The sequence below is a fragment of the Euprymna scolopes genome, chromosome 21, assembly GCF_053919585.1.
Source record: "Euprymna scolopes isolate OS-2025 chromosome 21, ASM5391958v1, whole genome shotgun sequence".
Classification (NCBI taxonomy): Eukaryota; Metazoa; Mollusca; class Cephalopoda; order Sepiida; family Sepiolidae; genus Euprymna; species Euprymna scolopes.
The window spans coordinates 179,625-199,641 of NC_136502.1; positions in this window are offsets into that span (position 1 = coordinate 179,625).

Genomic DNA, 20,017 nt, shown 5'->3' on the forward strand with positions numbered 1-20,017 from the left:
CTTTGGTAAATTTTTACAACTGCACTAGTATGCAATATTTGTTGTTTTTTTTTTTTGGTTTTTTTTCAAATCGGTTTTCTTTATAAAAGATTTGAAGAAAATCAACGAAATTGTACTTTAATTATAAAAAAAATCAATATAAATTCCAAAAAATCGCTTACCTATAAAAATACTAATGAATGTGTAGTTCCATTTTTCATTGTTCAGAATTTATCCATATTTATTTTAAATTCTATTTATTTTTTAAATAAAAGAATTTTTTAAACGACTATTTGAAAAAGGCGCCATTACGCAAGCATTTTTACGTTCTTATCGAAAAAACGATAGTACTGGTTGTTCTTGTTTAGAACTAAGGATGGACAGAAGGCAGTAAAAACTACATGTTTGCCTTGTGTGTGAAGAAATATATGTTCCCATAGTTTAAAAATAGTAAAAATTTTGCCTTATAAAAAAACAGTCGAGGAATTTTTTCTTTTCTCAAAGAAATACATAAACTTTTGATTTATTATATTTTAATTCTTCTTTATCGAGTGATTTTTTTTTAAATATCTAAAAAAAAGAAAACATTGAATGGAATAGAAAACATTGTCGTCAGCGTCCAATACTAACTGGACAACATAAGCAGAACAAAGGCTTCCAATTTAAAAAAAAAAAAAAAATCAATGTGTTTAAAAAAAAAAAAAAGGTTTTACAGATTGGACTTTACAGGTAAATTTAAAAAAAAAAAACACTATTTTTTTGTGTTTTAATTTACAACATCTTATTTATTGTTCTTTTATCTTCAAATTGTGATATATAAAACTTTGGTGAGTAAATTAATTATTAAAATTTTAATAGACATTTAAAAATGGGGAGGTGAATTTAAAAGAAAACGTTTGTCTACAATATTATATTCAGTTTATTGGAAAGAGCATAAAATTTCACAAAATATCGTAAAAATTGAATTAATAGAAAAATTTGGATAGATTTTTAAAGTTTAAAAATTGAAACAAAATTTAACTCGTAAAATTCAGTTGATTTCATTACGTAAATAAAAATGGCTGCATGAAGGCCCGCCAGCACTTTGTAAACACTTTTTTTTTTTAATAAAAAATAATATTTCTATTATTTTTTAAACAACTTTAATAGTTTATTTTGAAAGTATATTCCATAAAGAAAATAAACAAACCACTTTAAAAAGAGAAATTACGAGGTTATTTTAATATTTTATTCACAGTTTTGTGTTAGGGGTGTCAAAAATTCCCCAACATTCTGATACACCTGCACCAGTGACCACTGCAGTCAACCATTCCATGTTAAGAACGGCTTTCGGAATAAACACCCCCCAACCTCAAAAGTCGTTCTTAACATGGTGAGGTTGGGGAAAGGGTGTTTGAAAGCCGTTCTGGTTTTGTATTGCGGTAAGTTTGGGAAAAGGTGTTATAAATAATAAACTAGACAAAATACTGTTAGAAATTCGCTCAATATATGTTACCATGACATAAGTTGACATATATTCGGAGGGTTTTCAATAGTATTTTGTCTAGTTTATTATTTATAACACCTTTTCCCAAACTTACCGTGTTAAAGAGAGAGTCGGGCGCCATTTTGAATTTTCCAATACATCGGTAAACACTGCATGTTTGTCGAGCTGAATAAACATGTTACATTGAATAAACACACAAAAAATATATCCAGTTTGATAACATTTATTTGTTATATTTGTTTTTTGACAATTTTTTCGAATCTATATGTACACTAATACAAACCCTGAAAATCAATATACTTCGGTCGTTGGAAACTGAAGTTGAGAAATTGAAAGGAATCTGGAAACATGTTAACTGTCGACTAGAAAGTTATACCTCTGAAAAGCAATTAAGTGTCGTTTGAACATGAATGAAATTGTTGTGGAAGTTTTATCTATTGTTTGAAACAATGATAAAAACATAATATTAATTTGCAATACTGAAAATAAAATTAAAAAAAAAAACAATAAAATTATCTATTATCAATAAATATTTAAAGTCAGTACTGAAAAGAAAAACGTCGGAACTTTTATAAACGGAGCGATAATCTTTCAGCCACCGCCTTGTTCGACTTTTTGATCTCCGTAACAGAAGAGTACAATGAATTAAACTGCCAAATTAATTATTTAATCTGAATGTGTAGAAATCCGAGAGTTAAAAAAAGCAATAAAACTAAATTAAGTTACATTATATTTTATGCTCAATTTTGAATACAACCTAAATGAGTGGTTTCAATATAGGTGATCGATTTACTAGGACGTTGTATTAGAAATGGAGTTCCCTATAAATATTGAATTTTTCTGCTTGAGGGGGGGGGCGATAATAACCCGCTGAAAAGTTATTCGTAAAATGATCGACACATGAACACGATTTTAATAGTGAATGGATTTACCTTTATCTCTTTCTTTCGTTGTTTCCTTCGCAACAAGGACATTCATAAAATAAACAGATGTTAACGTGAATTTCAAGTTAAATATCGTTTTTTATTCAATGCAGAAAACAAGGGAGATAATCCCTAAGTTATTAAAAAAAATTCCGACGATGGACATTTCCACGTAGCATGTTAACGTGACAACTGTGATAAAAATAAAGAATCACACAAGTAATAAAAAACAAAAACAAAGGAGACCAACTTGAGGGAAATTATTTTTTATTGAGGTGATGGACGTATAGACAGAGAAAAAGAGGATATAGAAAAAAGTTTAGTAACTTGTAGGCTGTCAAGATATGTCCATAAGGAATTAATCCTTATAGAGTAACAATTTTCAAAAGGATATATATATATATATATATATATATATATATATATATATATATATTGTAGTGAAGTAGAAAAAAAAATATATAAGACACAGCTGTTCCTTCCAAAAGGTCGAGCTCTTCAACGTCCAAAAATAATTTACCGTCATAAAAAGAATCCGCCATCACTTCTTCCAACCGTCGTTTCACTCTCTGCGCACTTCACACTGCCTAAAAAAAAAAAAAAAAGTACCGTTTATATGCTGCCCATTTCTCCACTTATGCAAATTGACTATCAACCAGAACCATCTAGTTTTCCATTTCTCCAAACAGCCAATTTGCAAAGGGGGACAACTCAAACCACACAGAGCCATCTAGTTTTCCATTTCTCCAAACAGCCAATTTGCAAAGGGGGACAACTCAAACCACACGCCCCTTTGATCTACACTATCATCACATGTCAACCCATCACATAGTCGCTCGACCAACATGGCGGCCGTCTCTCTCACTGAGATTTCCGCGGAGCCTTTTCGTGAACGTCGCTACTTGGCTCGACGTCGCTGTTTTCCTCTGATGACACCACTACCGGCCGCACATCAAGGATGTGTTGAGGGATGCCGTCGATAGATATATTGTTCGGGGACTGGACACTTGTCACAATGCCCCTCCCCCAGCGTGTGGTACAGCAAGCATCAGGCGGTTTGATCCACACTTCCTCTCCCACTCGCACAGTCGCTCGCTTTTTTTTTTTTTTTTTTTACATTTTCACCCCAAACAAGGCACATTGCCACTTTGGTGTAGGGGGCTACTATCAGGGGAAACATCTACTGGGGCACTATGTAGGGATTAGGGCAGCGAGATGTTGGTTCACATTGCACTTGAACTTATACATCTAGGGATCTCTACAGTGTGGGGGTGGGATTTTGCAGCTTGTCGGGTCTGTCGAGGGTGTTCACGTCGTGGGGGCACAAGTGCTTGCAGTTCTTCAGAGCATTCACCATTATAATACTTGTAGAACAGGCAGAGGGATGCAACGTTTCGACGATGGGACCGAGGCTGAAGTTTTGATGCCAGTTTAGGGCCTATCAGATTTGCGACTCTCTTTTGAACCCTGTCAAGGAGAGAGAGCTTCTCGCCTTCCTCCGCGGGTACCTGTGCAGTTCGGGGATGCCACCACTCGTACTTGAAGACTGCCCTCTGCGGCACTGACTCCACTTTTTGCCCTGACTTTGGAGCCATATTATACCAGAAGACAGCTTCTGGCGGCGAAATCTGGCCCCTTTCAGCTATAGCCTTAATGGTCCTGTGATGCCGCTCCACAATTCCGTTTCCCCCTGGTCTATATGCAGTCCTGAAATAACGCCGCACTCCCCACTTATCCAACACATTCTCCATGGCAGTTGATTGAAAGGCAGTTCCATTGTCCATTAGCACTTCCGTCACTGGACCCCTCTCCAAAAACACCTCTTCAAAGACCTTTGCAATTTCACCTGCATTTTCCGCCTTGATTTCTCTCCAAATGGCTACTCCTCCTGGTCCACAGTCGACCATTGACAGATACGGCCTCTGTCGATAGTGCGTTACGTCTATCGCCAACCTGCTCCAGTTCTCTGCCACCTGAACCTCACCAGCTTCGTGTCTACGTGGCGCAGGGTCGATTGATTGACACCAGCTGCATCTCTCAACCACTGTCCTAACGGCCTCCTTTGTGATTCTGGCGTCCACCTTCCTGGCCAAGAACAAGGTTCTATCCACTCAAAAATGGTGCATGGCATGCAAATCCTTTAGAGTGTCTTCATTCAAACAACATATTGCAACAGCCGCCTCATTCGGCGCCTTTAGACAGGTCTTCCACACCCTCGTCATCACATCTGGTCTGTTCTTCGCTGAAGGAATGATAGTAACCCTAAGTTGAAGATCAAATTCCCTAATCAGCTCCCTTAACATCATCAATCGACGCTTTACTAGCATCTCGGCAGCGCCTTTTGTCTTCACCTTCCTTTCTCCTGTAGCTTCGGACTGGATCCAAGAGAACACAGTGGCTGAGTTGGTCTTCACCTAAACATTCTGTAGCCCCCATTTCAAGGCCAAGTTGATGCCCTTCATAACCGCATCCAGTTCCGCCACATTTATGTGAGCCACGTCGTCCTTCTTCCGCAACCAAGCAGCATCTTCTGCAGTAACACCACCTATCTCCAAGGTGACCCCCACTCCTATACAGCTTGCATCACACCACACAACACTTTCTGCACTGTTGGGTACATGCCAAACACCTCTCACTGGATCCTCCCTCTTCACCTCTTCAATAATCTCTCTCATAATGTCCACAGTCTCTTTATCAACCCCATCCTCCCACTTCACTCCACTAACTAGCCTTTTGATATAACTACATGCAGTCCGTAGCCATCCTGCAATAGGATAATGGCCCACCAGTCTTCCGCATATTGAGAAGAGTTCTCGCCTGCTCAATTTTTCCGACACCTCCGGGATCTCATTTCCCCTCCGGCTCCCTCCAACGATTCCGAGAGTTTTGCAATTATCCCAAAGCTGTTGAGGTGTTTTACTACGTCCTCCGCAGTTGTTACTGTCTCATCCACCAAAATATCATCAATGTAGGAACTGGTGGCTCTTCTGACTGCGTCCTCCTTGCTTAGCACCGTTTTGAGGATCGCTGCCATGATTTTTGTGCAGAATTCAGGCCAAAACCCAACTTAGTCAGGCAGTACGTTCGGGCCTTATATCTGACCAGCTGGTATTTCCAGAATTCCTGTGAAATGTGGATCTGTAGGTATGCAGATTTTAAATCCACAATCGTCACAGCCTTCTGAATCTGCCTCCACTCTCGCATTGTCTCACACGTTCATCATATCGCCTCCCGTGTGACACGCAACGTGTACGTTCAGCTCCCTGAAGTCCAGTATTGGCTGAACTTTTTGTTTTGTGGGCTGAACAACCGCCATTAACGGCAGCACACCTTCCACCTTCTCCGTCCATGGTCTTAAAATCCCCTCTGAGATCCATCGGTCCACCTCCTTCTCAAATTCAACTCTTGTGCCTCCTCGCAACGTATGCTCGTAGCATTCCACTCTGTTGTTCAGTATGGGAGGTTCTCCCTTCCATGCCCACTTGACTGTCCATTTCTCACTATCAAAGTGTGCAGAGAAATCTTGGTCCTCTATCGTGCCACTTTTATCTAACCCGGACGTTCCTGTGACACCTTTTTCGAATTGCACACCTGCAGCCCCTTGATGTCCTCCAAATCTCACGGAGTTCCTATATACCGTAACGCCCCCTAGTCGAACAATTGCGTCCATCCCTAGCACCACATCGACACCCGTGACAATTTTGTTAATAACAATCGCCTGGATTGTTAGTGACATCCCACGTACCATCAACCGAACGATACTTGTGCCATTGCACTTCACCTCTCTGCTGTCAACTGCCGTAATGCTGCTGGTTCCATTGCATGTGTCAACCATGTCTTTGGTGACAATTGTTGAAGTACAGCCCGTGTCGACATGGGCTTTTGCACTTCGTCCATTAAGGGTCACCTCTACTTGTGGTAACATACCCTGAAGCGCCTTCATCGAATAAGTGGGGTAGCCACTGGCGCAGTGTTCATTTCCCTGGGGACAGAATCTGCTGATGTGGCCGACTTCCCCACAGCGGTAACACGTGACTTCTGGCTTTGGCTTCCTGCACTCCCTCGCCATATGGGGGCCTTGGCATCGGTAGCATCTGCAAAAGAACCTGAGTCTCTGCCACAGTCCTCTCTGCTTTTCGTCCTTCACAATTTCCTGCTGCAGTTTGCTTCGTTGAGCGACAGCTACGATTCCCTGCTCACTCTCTTTTTTCCTGGCCAGCACCCTAGCCTGTGTAATCAACTCCGCCACCTCCATAGTATTTACACCGGGCAGTTGCTGCAGAGCTATAGAAATATGGTCCGGGAAGCCATTGATAAAGGCCATCTTAACCATCTGTCGACGGCCTCCTCCATTGAATCCTGCTAGTCCCGTCAACCTCCTGATATTGTTGGCGTAAACATCGACAGGCTCTCCGGTCCACACCATATGGCTTAGTTTGTCATATGTCACAAACGGTCCTTCGGTAAATGCTTCCTTCAACTTTTCCTCAATGGCGTCAACAGACAGTCGATCCTCCTCCGACATCTCCAGATATAGGGCCAGAGCATCATCATCAAGATACAGCGGTATCAAGCTGGCTACATCCCCAATGTCCCGCAACTTAGCGACAAGTTTAACCTTGGTCAGCTAGGTTATAACATCTCCCTCTCCAGAGAACGTCTTAAGCATTTCACTGCTGATCCTCTTTGCTTCCATAGTTCCCGCCGAAATAGCTTGTAGTGAAGTAGAAAAAAAAGAAATTTAAAAAAATATATAAGACACAGCTGTTCCTTCCAAAAGGTTGAGCTCTTCAACATCCAAAAATAATTCACCGTCACAAAAAGAATTTGCCGTCACTTCTTCCAACCGTCGTTTCACTCTCTGTGCTCTTCACACTGCCTAAAAAAAAAAGTACCGTTTATATGCTGCCCATTTCTCCACTTATGCAAATTGACTATCAACCAGAGCCATCTAGTTTTCCATTTCTCCAAACAGCCAATTTGCAAAGGGTGACAACTCAAACCACACAGAGCCATCTAGTTTTCCATTTCTCCAAACAACCAATTTGCAAAGGGGGACAACTCAAATCACATATATATATATATATATATATATATATATATATATATATATATATATAGTAAGTTATGAAAATATATATGGCAATTAAGCTACACAGAATATTCCGCGTTTCATTCTTGTGAGAATTCATCGGGCTTATGCGAAAAAGTGTGATTATCATGCGTTTATATATACACACATGCTATTGACTTTTCTAGTTAGCCAATCAGCTTCCTAGTCTCCACCATGCCCATCCTGATCAGCAAATGGGCGGGCACTTACAAGACAAAGGCACAGTTGACCTCCGTTCCCCCTTCTCTTTGTGCGTTTATGGGAAGGCTAGATATCCTTTTGTTGTAGTTATCTGACCTACTTTCATCCTAGGTGTAGTTAGATATTTATTTTGTGTTTAAGTCTATATTTTGGATAATATGTTAGCTTTATATATATATATATATAAACATACTTGTTTATTGTTATATAAACATGCTCACATCCCGCTGCTACAAATAGCCACTTGTTTCAATCAAACAACAGATATCATCAGGCAGCGACTTGACTATTCAAAAGATTGAACTTTTGAATAGTCAAGTCGCTGCCTTATGATAACTGTTGTTTGATTGAAACAAGTGGCTATTTGTAGCAGCGGGATGTGAGCATGTTTATATAACAATAAACAAGTATTATCAGCTCTTTTTATTGAGCACTATCTAACAACCTCGTTGAATTCATTAGTCCATTACTTTTGAATAAACCCGAGTATATATATATATATATATATATATATATATATATATATATATATATATATATATATATCACCTCAGCCGAAACAACCTTCTTAGTGACACACAATATGGTTTCTGCTCTGCAAGATCTACCGCAGATGTGCTGACGGTTATATCCCATAAGATTAGTGAATCTCTTGACAAAGGCTTCCTTTCTAGGGCAATTGCTCTTGACATATCAAAGGCCTTCGAAAAGGTATGGCATAAGGGTTTACTTCACAAGATTTCCAGCTACGGTATAACTGGAAATGTTTTCTCAATCATTAAATCATTTCTCTCCGATAGGCTCATAAGAGTAGTGGTCGATGGACAAAAATCAGAGGCCTGCAGTATTAATGCTGGAGTCCCTCAGGGTCAATCCTGGGCCCAACTCTCTTCCTGATCTACATCAATGACCTCCCTAAACACATACTTAAATCATTCGTTGACATCTATGCTGATGACACGACCATCTACGGCAACACATCATAGGCTGTAAATGACAAAGTTCTCTCTGATTCTCTCTCCTCTGATCACGAGCGCGTGGTTCAGTGAGGGAAGACGTGGCTGGTTACCTTTAATGCATCTAAAACCAAACTCCTATCCTTACATCATCAACGCTCTGATCCCCATCTGGAATCAATTGGGATGGATGGCTCTCGTCTGGGAGAGGCCCCGTGTTTTGACAAGCTTCTGGGTTTGACCTTTACTCCTGATCTGAAATTGAACACGTACATCAAGTCTGTTGCCATGGTCGCTGGAAAGATGGTGGGATCCTTCTACCGCTCCAGAAGATATCTCACTACTGATGCAATTCTCTATCTTTATAAAAGCCAAGTACATCCAAGGATGGAATACTGCTGCCATATCTGGGCAGGAGCTGCTAAAAATAGCCTATCCTGCCTTGACAGAGTACAAAATAGACTTCGTAGCTTAGTGGGGGATGCCCTTTTCTCTACCCTGCAACCTCTCTCCCACAGAAGAGACGTTGCGAGCCTATCCTTGTTTTATCGTTATTTCCATTGCAGGTGCTCGTCTGAACTCTGGTCCCCCCTCACCAATCCATTATTTCCATTATTCCTCACCAATCCGTTATTTCCATTGCAGGTGCTTGTCTGAATCTCTGGTCCCCCCTCACCAATCTTTCACGAAAAACACCCATCTAGCTGAATCCACTGTGAAAAATTTCCCCCACTCTTTATTTGTGCCTAAATCAAAATGTAGATTCCATGAACAAAGCTTCTTTCTTAGAACTGAACGCCTGTGGAACTCTGTTCCGTCTGCCTGCTTCCCACCTGACTACAACTTGGATGTCTTCAAGTCTAACGTTAACAAATTCCTAATTAACCGCCCCCTTAAGTAAACACTTCATCAAATCTCCACACTAACGTAATTTACTTGCAATAACCCTTATCCCTGAGTGGCTTCTGGTCCTTGATAAGTGGTGGCCACTGTGTAATATATATATATATATATATATATATATATATATATATATATATATATATTGTAAATAAATATATATATATTATATATAAATATTAAATATATATATATATATAAATATATATATATATATAAATATATATATATATATATATATATATATATATATATATATATAAAGTGTATATGGCGATTAAACTACACTGAATATTCCGCGTTTCATCCACTCTAGGATTCTTCAGGCTTATGCGCATAAGCCTGAAGAATCCTAGAGTGGATGAAACGTGAAATATTCAGTCTAGCTTGATCGGCATATACATTTTATAACTTACTAACTAGCTCTACCTACGTATTGAGCACTTTTGAAGTAAATACTTAAAGTTTACACATAAGTCTATACTTCCGTATATTAATTTTATGTGAGTAAATTAAATATATATATATATATATATATATATATATATATATATATATATATATATATACTTATTTATGAGTATATATGTTTATTTTATTTATTTATTTATTTATTTTCTATTGTTATTTTCAATTTCCAAATTTATTTTGTATCGCTATCCTAGAGTAAATTTATCCGCTATTCACTATTTCTCTCCTACAACTTAATAGATGTTGGGGTTCTTTAAAGAATGGGATAGCAAAATTTTCATTTAATCTACATGGATCGTCTAGGTCCCTACATATGCTTGCTTGTCTTATTATTTCCATTCAACTATCGGCGAACATCTACTTTCTTTGAGTTCCCAGTATTAGTTTGCTAGTGTTGTTTTCATTCTGTGTTTTATTTTTTTTTGTTTTTGAAAATACTTTTATGGTAATAATATCTGGTTTTCAAATCTAAGGTCATACCTATGTAATATTTCTTGAATTCGGGGTTTCTTTTGCAAATATTGGAACCTGATGAATTATGCTTTTGATTAGACATTTATTTTGAAGTGGGCAGAATGTGTGGCATCTACAGAAGTAATCATGTATATATATATATATATATATATATATATATATATATATATATATATATATATATATATATATATATATATATATATATATAACAAGAGTATAAAATTAAGTCACAAAACTATATATTGGTAGATATAGAATGGATCATTTATTGAATAATGGAATTCAAGCAAAATTTGGGGAATAGAAGGGACGCTTTATGCCAGGGCATTTCGAAGCCTAATGCTTCTCATCAGAAGAGTAGAGAAAGTGCAAGGTAGCATGGGGAAGATGCAGCGTCTAGTGTAGGGTTCATTAAGGACGAAAAAGATTAAGAGGAATTATAGAATGTTGGGGGAAGCTTTATTGAATTCTAAATAAATAAAGGAGAAGCTTGCTATATACAATATGATATATAAGATTGTATATGGTCTTTAACATAGTGTTAAGTTTAAGGGGTATAAGTTTAAGGGTTACATTGAGGGTGTATTGTAGCTGCGTGGTAATTTATTTTAACGGTTTGTGGGGTGTCTATTATCTATTGAGTGGTATTTTTACCACTCCATAGATAATAGAGAAAGAAAAATGGAGGCGGTAATTTGAAACTGCGACAGAGGAAATAGAATACATCAGAGTGGAGGAGGAAGAAGAAGGAGAAGGAAGAATAAGGAAAAGAAGCAGAAAATAGTGGAAATAATATTTCTACACTCTCCCAAAAAGAAAAGAAAAAAAGATAAAAAAGAAAAATTTTTCAAACAACAAACAATTTCATACCAAATAAACCCAGGATTTCTTTTATTTAACGATCTTCCAGATCTTACAGGTGCAATGATCTATTAAGTTGCTCGTCATGTAAACAAAACAAATAAATATGGCCGAAATCTATTCATTCCAGGAACAATTTTATATTGTTACCGGTCGCCCATGCCAACCTATTAAGATATTGAGACGCGGCTGTGATGTGTGACATTTACACACAAATCTATGTGACTATATTTTTATCCATTCGCGTATGTAGACAGTGAATTAGTTGGAACATTAGCGAACGCCTATATATAAGCACTAGCGCGTTAACATTAAAACTGTCTAGACAGTGTTTCCACAGGTCACCATCGTCACCACCCATGATTGTCGCTATTGCCAAACTCCTATTATTTTGCATTCTCAGGGGTATATTCATAAAATTACGTTGACATTATTAATTTCTTCAGTCTCGGAGGATTTGTCAGTTACTAAAAACTTCCAACAATATCTTTACAATTATGCAATATTCTTTTTCCACTTGAATGAATATTCCCAAACATTCGTCTTATTAAAATATACACTCATTGCATTATTAATGGACCCCCCCCCATCTTTTTAATTTCATGCACATGGGAAGATTTCACACATTCAAAAAGGACTGTAATTTTCACATATCTCACACACAAAAATGAACCCTTTCCGGTTAAATAAAAATTATTATTTTAAATGTTTGTATTTGTTCCCGAGGCGTTGCTATTTGCTGATTTTTTTTCCTTATCAGGAAAAGGAGTTTCGACCTGTGTTCTCGTCATCGTCATAAATTCGGATCCTCCTTTCTTGCTACAAGCATTTAGATCCAGACTTATTCTTATCTCAATTAATTCTCGTTCTCTGAGAACTACTTGCTTCATCATTAGAAGAAGCTTGATGCGAGTGAGTTATTAAAAGTTCCATTGGACATAAATTCTTTAGAGAATGTTTCTGAGTGATGCCATCGCTCTTTTTCTTTAAGACATATCGAACCATACCATCCGATCCAGAGGTTAGATTAATCACTCTACCCTACGACCAATAAAACGCTGTTCTATGGGATTCTTTATTAAAGCAACATCCCCTATATTAATAGATTTTTTTCAAAGTCAGGCTGATATAGATCGTATGATAGCTCTCTTAAATCTGAAGAATACAGCTAATACCATTGTCTTTTAAAATAATTCAGGAATTTTACTGTCGTAATATTAAAACTCTCGTATTTTGTGTTTACTGTGTTGTCTAATTATATCCCCTTGCTGCGTACTTTCTAGTATTTTCTATTAGTTCATTAAAGCCTTTATTCTAGGCAAACGTGTCTTTTGTTCTCACTTCACAACAATTTAATGAACTAATAAAAAAAAAAAAATATGGACAAATTTTTAACTCCTAATCGTCTAGATATCTCTCCTAGCTCGACCGGTGCAAACAAAACATTTAAACATTGGCTTCGGACTATATTGTCTCTCATACGAAGAACAACCACCGAGAACACAACTGATATTGACAGGTTAGACATTTTGATAAATCATGTTTCTCCCGACGTATATGAATACATCGCAGAACATACGACATATGCATCTGCTCTGAATCATCTCAGTGATTTATATATAAAACCCACAAACGAAATTTTAAAGTTAGCAGAAGGAAAGGAGAAAAAGAAAGGGAAAAACAGATCAAATGAACAGAGGTCTTACCGCGTGTGTGTCGGGCAAGGTTGGGCAAAAGAGAGAGAGAAATCAAGATGGCGCCCATAGTTTTAAAAGGTGTGCTCTGGTGGAAGTCATGCGAAATCATGTAAAATCATGCGGGAGACATGGATAAAAAGAAGTTGACATGTTAGGTCGGTGAGAGGCAGATAGACGAAGGTTGGTGTCAGTGGTGATCTCAAACCCGGCATTTATTGGCTTGCAAATACGATTTCTTTTTTTATTTCTTTAATTTTGTTGTCCTAAACGAGGAACACTTCAAGCTATTTCGGCGATGGCTATCGGCCTGAACAACATGATAAAGCCATTGGAGGGTGACACGCTAACCCTATATTTCGAGCTGAGCTCCTGTGAACAGGAGGATGCTGAGACAATCATAGCCAGATTGATCCAGGCATTTGCGGAAGAGCCGTTTGAGGCGTACAACAAATTAAAAGAGAATAGGGGGAGGGGGAATCCGTCGATGTGTATGCAAATGAAGTCAAAAGATTGGTGGAACTGGCAGGAATTCGGAGACAGGTAGCGAATCATGTAGCAAAGATGGCATTCATTACCGGTTTCTGGGAGAAAATTTCCAAGAGGCTGCAGCAGATCCCAGGTATTGACACTTTGGAGGTGGTGAGTGATCTGCTTCCAACTGCAAGAATATTAGTAAGCACCCAACCTTCTGGGGCTGTATGAACGGTGGCAACAGCACGGAAGGATGAGAGCAAAAGCCGCCCGAGACTGCAAGGTGCATGCTTTGAATGTGGGGACCCGGACCTGCAGAGAGACTGCAGGAAATTCTTGGAAAGGACTGTGTGCTACAAGTGTAATCAAAGTGGTCACATGGCAGTTAACTGCAAGAGTCCAGAAAACTGTCAAGGGGGAGCCGAAGCGCCAACGGCTGCCCCAACTTGGGAATAACGGCACGCTCGCAGCAGATACTCAAGCATGAAATTGTGGTGGAAGAACAAGAAACTGTGGCCCTGATCGATACTGGCTGTACCACTACCATGGTGCATACTAGCCTTGTCAGAGGATGGAAAGGGAAGGGCAAGGTGGTGGCATTCGATGGGTCACGAGTGAAATGTCGTGGGAGGAGGACTGTCACAATTGAAATCGGGGGTCCTCGGATGACAGTCAAGCGATTGTCGAATGGACGTAATATGCCGACTTGGAGGTGTCACAGTCGGAAGCAATGGCGTGAGTTTCGGCCCAGCTGGATGCGCAGTAATAGAGCAGTTCAACGAAGGAATGAAACAGGTTGGAGAAAAGAAATGGATATCAATCAGTGATCCGGATTTTAGAGTGGAATTTGATAGGAATGAGTGCACAGTGGAGTGGGCATGGAAGAATGAACCACCTACGTTAACAAACAGGGTGGCGTGTTACGATAACTCGCTCAAAGGAGGAGCAAGAAAGGATTTTGAACGAGAAGTGGACAGATGAATCGAGGAGGGAATACTGTTGCCGTGGACAAATGATGTTTAATCGGGCATCTTGCCATCTGCAACCAACAAAATGAAAGGTCAGACCAGTACTAGATTTCTGAGAATTGAACCGACACGTCGAGTTCCATACTGGGGGTGATGCTATAGATATATGCAGTGAGACCATCAGAGAATGGAGGCAAATGAACGGTGTCTCTAAGTTGGTCGATATAAAATCTGCCTATTTGCAACTCTGCATTGCCAAGAAACTGGAAGTACCAGTTGGTCAGATAGAAAGGCAGAACCTACTGCCTTACAAGGGTGGGTTCAGGCTGAACTTGGTACCCAAGATCATGTTAACCATTCTAAGGAAGATTCTAGAAAAATGGGGAAGGGAGATGGCGCCGTAAGCTCAGTTATCGACGACATCCTCGCGAATGAAATTCTTGTGACTGTAGAGGAGGTCGTGGTTCACTTATAGAAGTTCGGGTTGGTCGGCAAGGCACCAGAAGAATTGGATCGGGGAGCGGCTTTGGGACTAAAGCTGAAACGAAATGCGTCGGGTGGCCTGGAATTTCGAAGGGGAAACAAGATCCCACAAATTAAAGAAGGGCACAACAAGCGGGATCTTTTTTCGATATGCGGTAGGCTGATTGGGCATTACCCCATTGCCGGCTGACTTAGACCAGCATGCAGCTACATCAAGAGGCATGCCGAAGGCAGAGGATGGGATGATAGAGTGAGAGGAAGAACGACCACCTTGATTGAAGAGGTCCTGAAAGAAGTGGAAAAGCAAAACTCAGTTCGGAGAATGTGGAACGTGCCGCAGACACTGGATGGAGTTGTGTGGTGTGATGCAAGCAGTATTGCAACAGGAGTTGTCTTGGAAGTGGGTGGAGTAGTTGCAGAGGATGCGGCCTGGCTACAGAAGAAGGATGATGCTAACCACATTAATGTAGCAGAATTGGATGCAGTTACTAAAGGAGTTAATCTGGCCTTAAAATGAGGACTATGCAACATCTGTGTGAAAACAGACTCTGTCACTATGTTTGCTTGGCTGAAATCGATGATTTCACATGACAAAAGGATAAGAACGAAAGGGGCAGCAGAGATGCTAGTAAAGTGCAAGCTAGGGATGTTGGCTGAGCTGATGAAGCTGAGTGTAATCATGGTTGTCTCTGAGAAGAACAAAGCGGATGCTCTCACAAGAGTGAGAAAAGGCTGGCTTGTGCCAACAAAAGAGCATATTGCTGCAGTGACTCATCTGGATAACTCTGGGGTGCGAGAGTTGATTAATCTGCACCACATGGAGGTAGAGAGGACATTGTACCTGGTGAGAACAGTTGATCCGAGTGCCCAAAAGGAACAAGTGAAGCAAGTGGTCAGGACTTGTGACAAGTGTCAGCCAATTGACCCTGCTTCAAGGGTGCATGAAGCTAGAGAACAAGGTATGACTGGGACCTGGGAAAGACTCGCACTTGATGTCACCTATTACAGGGATGGGCTTTACATAGCAATGATCGACTGTGCCCCCGGGCGCTTTGCCCTATGGAAAAGGCTACGAGGTGAAACGGGCAGTGAAATTGCAGCAGCCCTTGACGTGGTGTTTCTGGAGCGCGGTCTGGTGGAAGAGCTTTCGGTAGATGGAGTACTGAGACATATTCTTGATATCAGGCCAGTGGAGAATGAAACGATGGAAAGCAATGTGCAGCGGGAGAATGGCGAGACACTTCAGAGACCAAGTAGGGAAAGACGACCACCACAGAGGATGAGGGATTATTAAATGTGATTCAGAGATCATGGAGGCATGTTGTTTAAAGTTAGCAGAAGGAAAGGAGAAAAAGAAAGGGGAAAACAGATCAAACAAACAGAGGTCTTACCGCGTGTGTGTCGGGCGAGGTTGGGCGAAGGAGAGAGAGAAATCAAGATGTCGCTCATAGTTTTAAAAGGTGTGCTCTGGTGGAAGTCACGCAAAATCATGTAAAATCACGCGGGAGACATGTATGAAAGGAGTTTACAGGTTAGGTTGGTGAGAGGCAGACAGACGAAGGTTGGTGTCAGTGGTGATCTCAAACCCGGTGGTTTTTGGCTTGCAAATACGATTTCTTTTTTTATTTCTTTAATTTTGTTGTCCTAAACCAAGAACACTTCACATACGTTGTCAACTCGAAGACAAAAAGACGATGAAAACATCGATGAATACACAGAATCGCTACTGTTGTTAGCTAAAGATTGTAACTTTCAGGAAGTTAATGCTATTGAAAACAGAGACGCTTGCATCAGAGACGCCTTCATTACTGGTTTACGCTTCAACTCGATCCGACTGAGATTGCTTGAGAATAGAACACTTGATTTAAATACGGCCGTCGACCAACTAGAGCTATTTATTCAGCATAGAAAAATTCTTAATCCTACACTTATTCTGAGTTTTACACTCGTTCTTATGACACGGTGGCTACTGTTAACGATAAACAAAACTATCATAGTAAATCTGAGGATGAATTTTTTGATACTTCTGCTTTCATAAAAACTAAATTTACTTGCTATTTTTTGCGGGTATTCCAGACACGATCAGAAATTTTATCCAGCGAGGTCCGCCATTTGTAAAAAATATCATGTTAATGGTCATTTCGCGAGGGCGTGTCAAAATTCTCAGAAATCTACATCTGCTTCCATTCAATCTGAAGCCACGTCAGCATCTACACAATCACACAAGCTAATGCCCATGTTGTCTGATCCTCCAACAAAGAAAGACAATTTCTTTGAAAATACATCTGCTTCTTCTTCGGGTAGTTTAGAACCAACTTCTGCATACATTCTAGTCAGGAAAACTGAAGCAACAGCTATCATAGACACTGGGAGCTCTGGATCCTTCATCTCGGAAGACTTTATATATATATATATATTATTCCTTAATTGGAATTCATTTTTGAGATGAGCATAATAATTTATTTTTATTTCGGACTATTATTCTCATCTTTATTAGTTGTTGTTTTTGATCTTTTATTGTTTTTTTTTTATTCACAACGTTTCGGCCAACTATCCCTCTTGCCTTCGTCAGGTGGTAACCGCGACGGATAGGAACTTCGAATCTCCTAACTGCATTCTCAGCCATCACTGCCATCCGTAGTTGTTGTCGTCCCACCACATTTTGGCCAATTAACCTGTGACACGCTTTGGGTGGGATTGAAACCGCTATCTTCAGACAATGTTCATCTGGAACTGTAGAGATTCAACGTCTCTATCAACTGCGCCACGGGCCCCGAAGGGCGATCAAGGTTGGATTCTTTGATCTTATAAATCCACGTTTATTTATTATCTGATCTTCCATAGTCGGGTCCGTACCGATTGTTATATATATATATATATATATATATATATATATATATATATATATATATATATATATATATATATATATATATATATTAACAAAGTCTTCCGAATTCCAATTAAGGAATATATATATATATATATATATATATATATATATATGTAAATGTAAATTTGAAAAAAATTTATGGCTAATTAGTTCATCAAAACAATCCAAATCATATAAAGTTTTTAATTCAGACAGGTCAGCTTTAATTTCTGACGAAAATCTTTTTATGTTGACAAATTCTGTGTCATATTTAAGGCTACTGCCTAGCAATTGTTTAAGAATTTCGTCAATAATGAAAGGAATATCCAAAAATTACTTTCTTAACAAACTGATAGCCACATCAAAGTTTTCATCTTTTAACGAAAGATGAGACACTAACTGAGATGCGTAGCCAGTTAAGAAAAACTTTTTAAAGCGACAGTTTGGCTTTCTTGGAGCGTACAGCCTTCACACAGTTTTCAAATTGAACAAGAAAATTTTAAAACTCAAATTTACTAGCTCGTATTCCATTCTAGTTAGTTCACTACGACCTTGGCTGTGAGTGGTACTTATGAGTTTTGAACCGAGGTGGGGTTTGTATTGGAACTAGAAATATGCTCTTCCAATTCCGTGAGCTTTTTAAATGTTGTAAACGAACTCCGCCTCTAACTTCTCGTTTTCCAACACATTTTTTCTAAATAAATATCGTAATTTTTCACAAGCCTCACTTACTTTTATATTAGTTGTATCGACTTCTGCCAATCACTTATTTACGAGACTTTCTTGATTTTTTTTAACACAAACCTTATTCAAAGACGGTTGTGTCAACATTGATTCAACGGCAGAATTTATTTTCTTTTAAAGAAATTCCTGTTAAAAACTAAGACCGTCACACCCTTAATCTGTTTAAAGTCATTCATTCTGCTGATTGAACGATATCTGTAGCAGAGGTAAATTGCAATAAGCACAAGTAGGAGCTAATTCTCGCGGCTCGAAATTTAAAATCTACTTTCTTCCTGGCTTGTCCAATAACAAGCCAGCTCTCAATCACTTGACCGAGTGTATAAAACGTGAAACTGCCAACAAGCTTTCTCTCTTCCTCCCTGACTACTGCTGGCAGAAGACATCGTTCGGGCCCTTTGGCCCCGGACTTGTGTGAGTACATACAAACCAATATGGCTATCATCAAACACGAACTTACTTCCACATGCGGTACACACACGAACTTTCTTTCTCATGCTCCGTGACTCTTTAATCTTTTACCCCCGTTTCTACACAGACGCATGCCCCTACTACCCATTACAACGCGTAAACACACTAAGCATTTTTCTCTTTCTTTCTCATTTAACCGGCGTTTCTAACCTACGTCTCAGGACTGTCTAACCCTTTGTCCCTCCTAGTACCGACTACAACACGTGTACACTGAACTATTTTCCCATTCAACAAGTATATTATTCAACCTACGTTTCCACACAAGAACACTTCCAGTTACTAACCCGTTTCTTTCATATATTGTTGGAATTTTTTTGTACCAATAATTGTGCTTCTCCTTGTATACATTTATTATATTTTTATTCTGGTTCTTATATTTGATTTTCTGTATTTCGTATCTTTTATTGAACTTAGTTTCGTATATTTTGGGTTCGTACGAAACTCCCTTTAATTTGGATAAAAGGGCAATGCTTGCTCCCTGATGATGACGTCACGAGTCCCAGCGCGAAAATCGGCCTGTTTTGGATTTCAACGACGAGGAGATTGGACGTGAATTCATTGCCCGGTGCAGATGTGGAATTTCCCGATCCTTTCCTTCAAAGAAGTATAACCCAGCAAAGAATACCCGGTCGCGACGAGGCGAGCTTCTGAAAATTTTATTTACGTGGCTCCGGTTTGCACGTATTATGATGGAGAGTAATTATAAAAGACTTTAAATTGAGAAAAAAAAGCACATGTGCTGTCTGGCATTAATTTGTTAGTACGTTTCTTAAAATTATTGTATTTGAGCTATTATTAGGAAGTACTCCTATTTGAAATTTAGTATTGTATTTGTTCGTTGAATACGACATTTTCAATATAAGAACCAGCGATTTTTTAATTATATTTTGTTACTTTGACATTCTTTGTTTTTGTATTTAATGCCTGCAAAGGGGAAAAAATTGCAA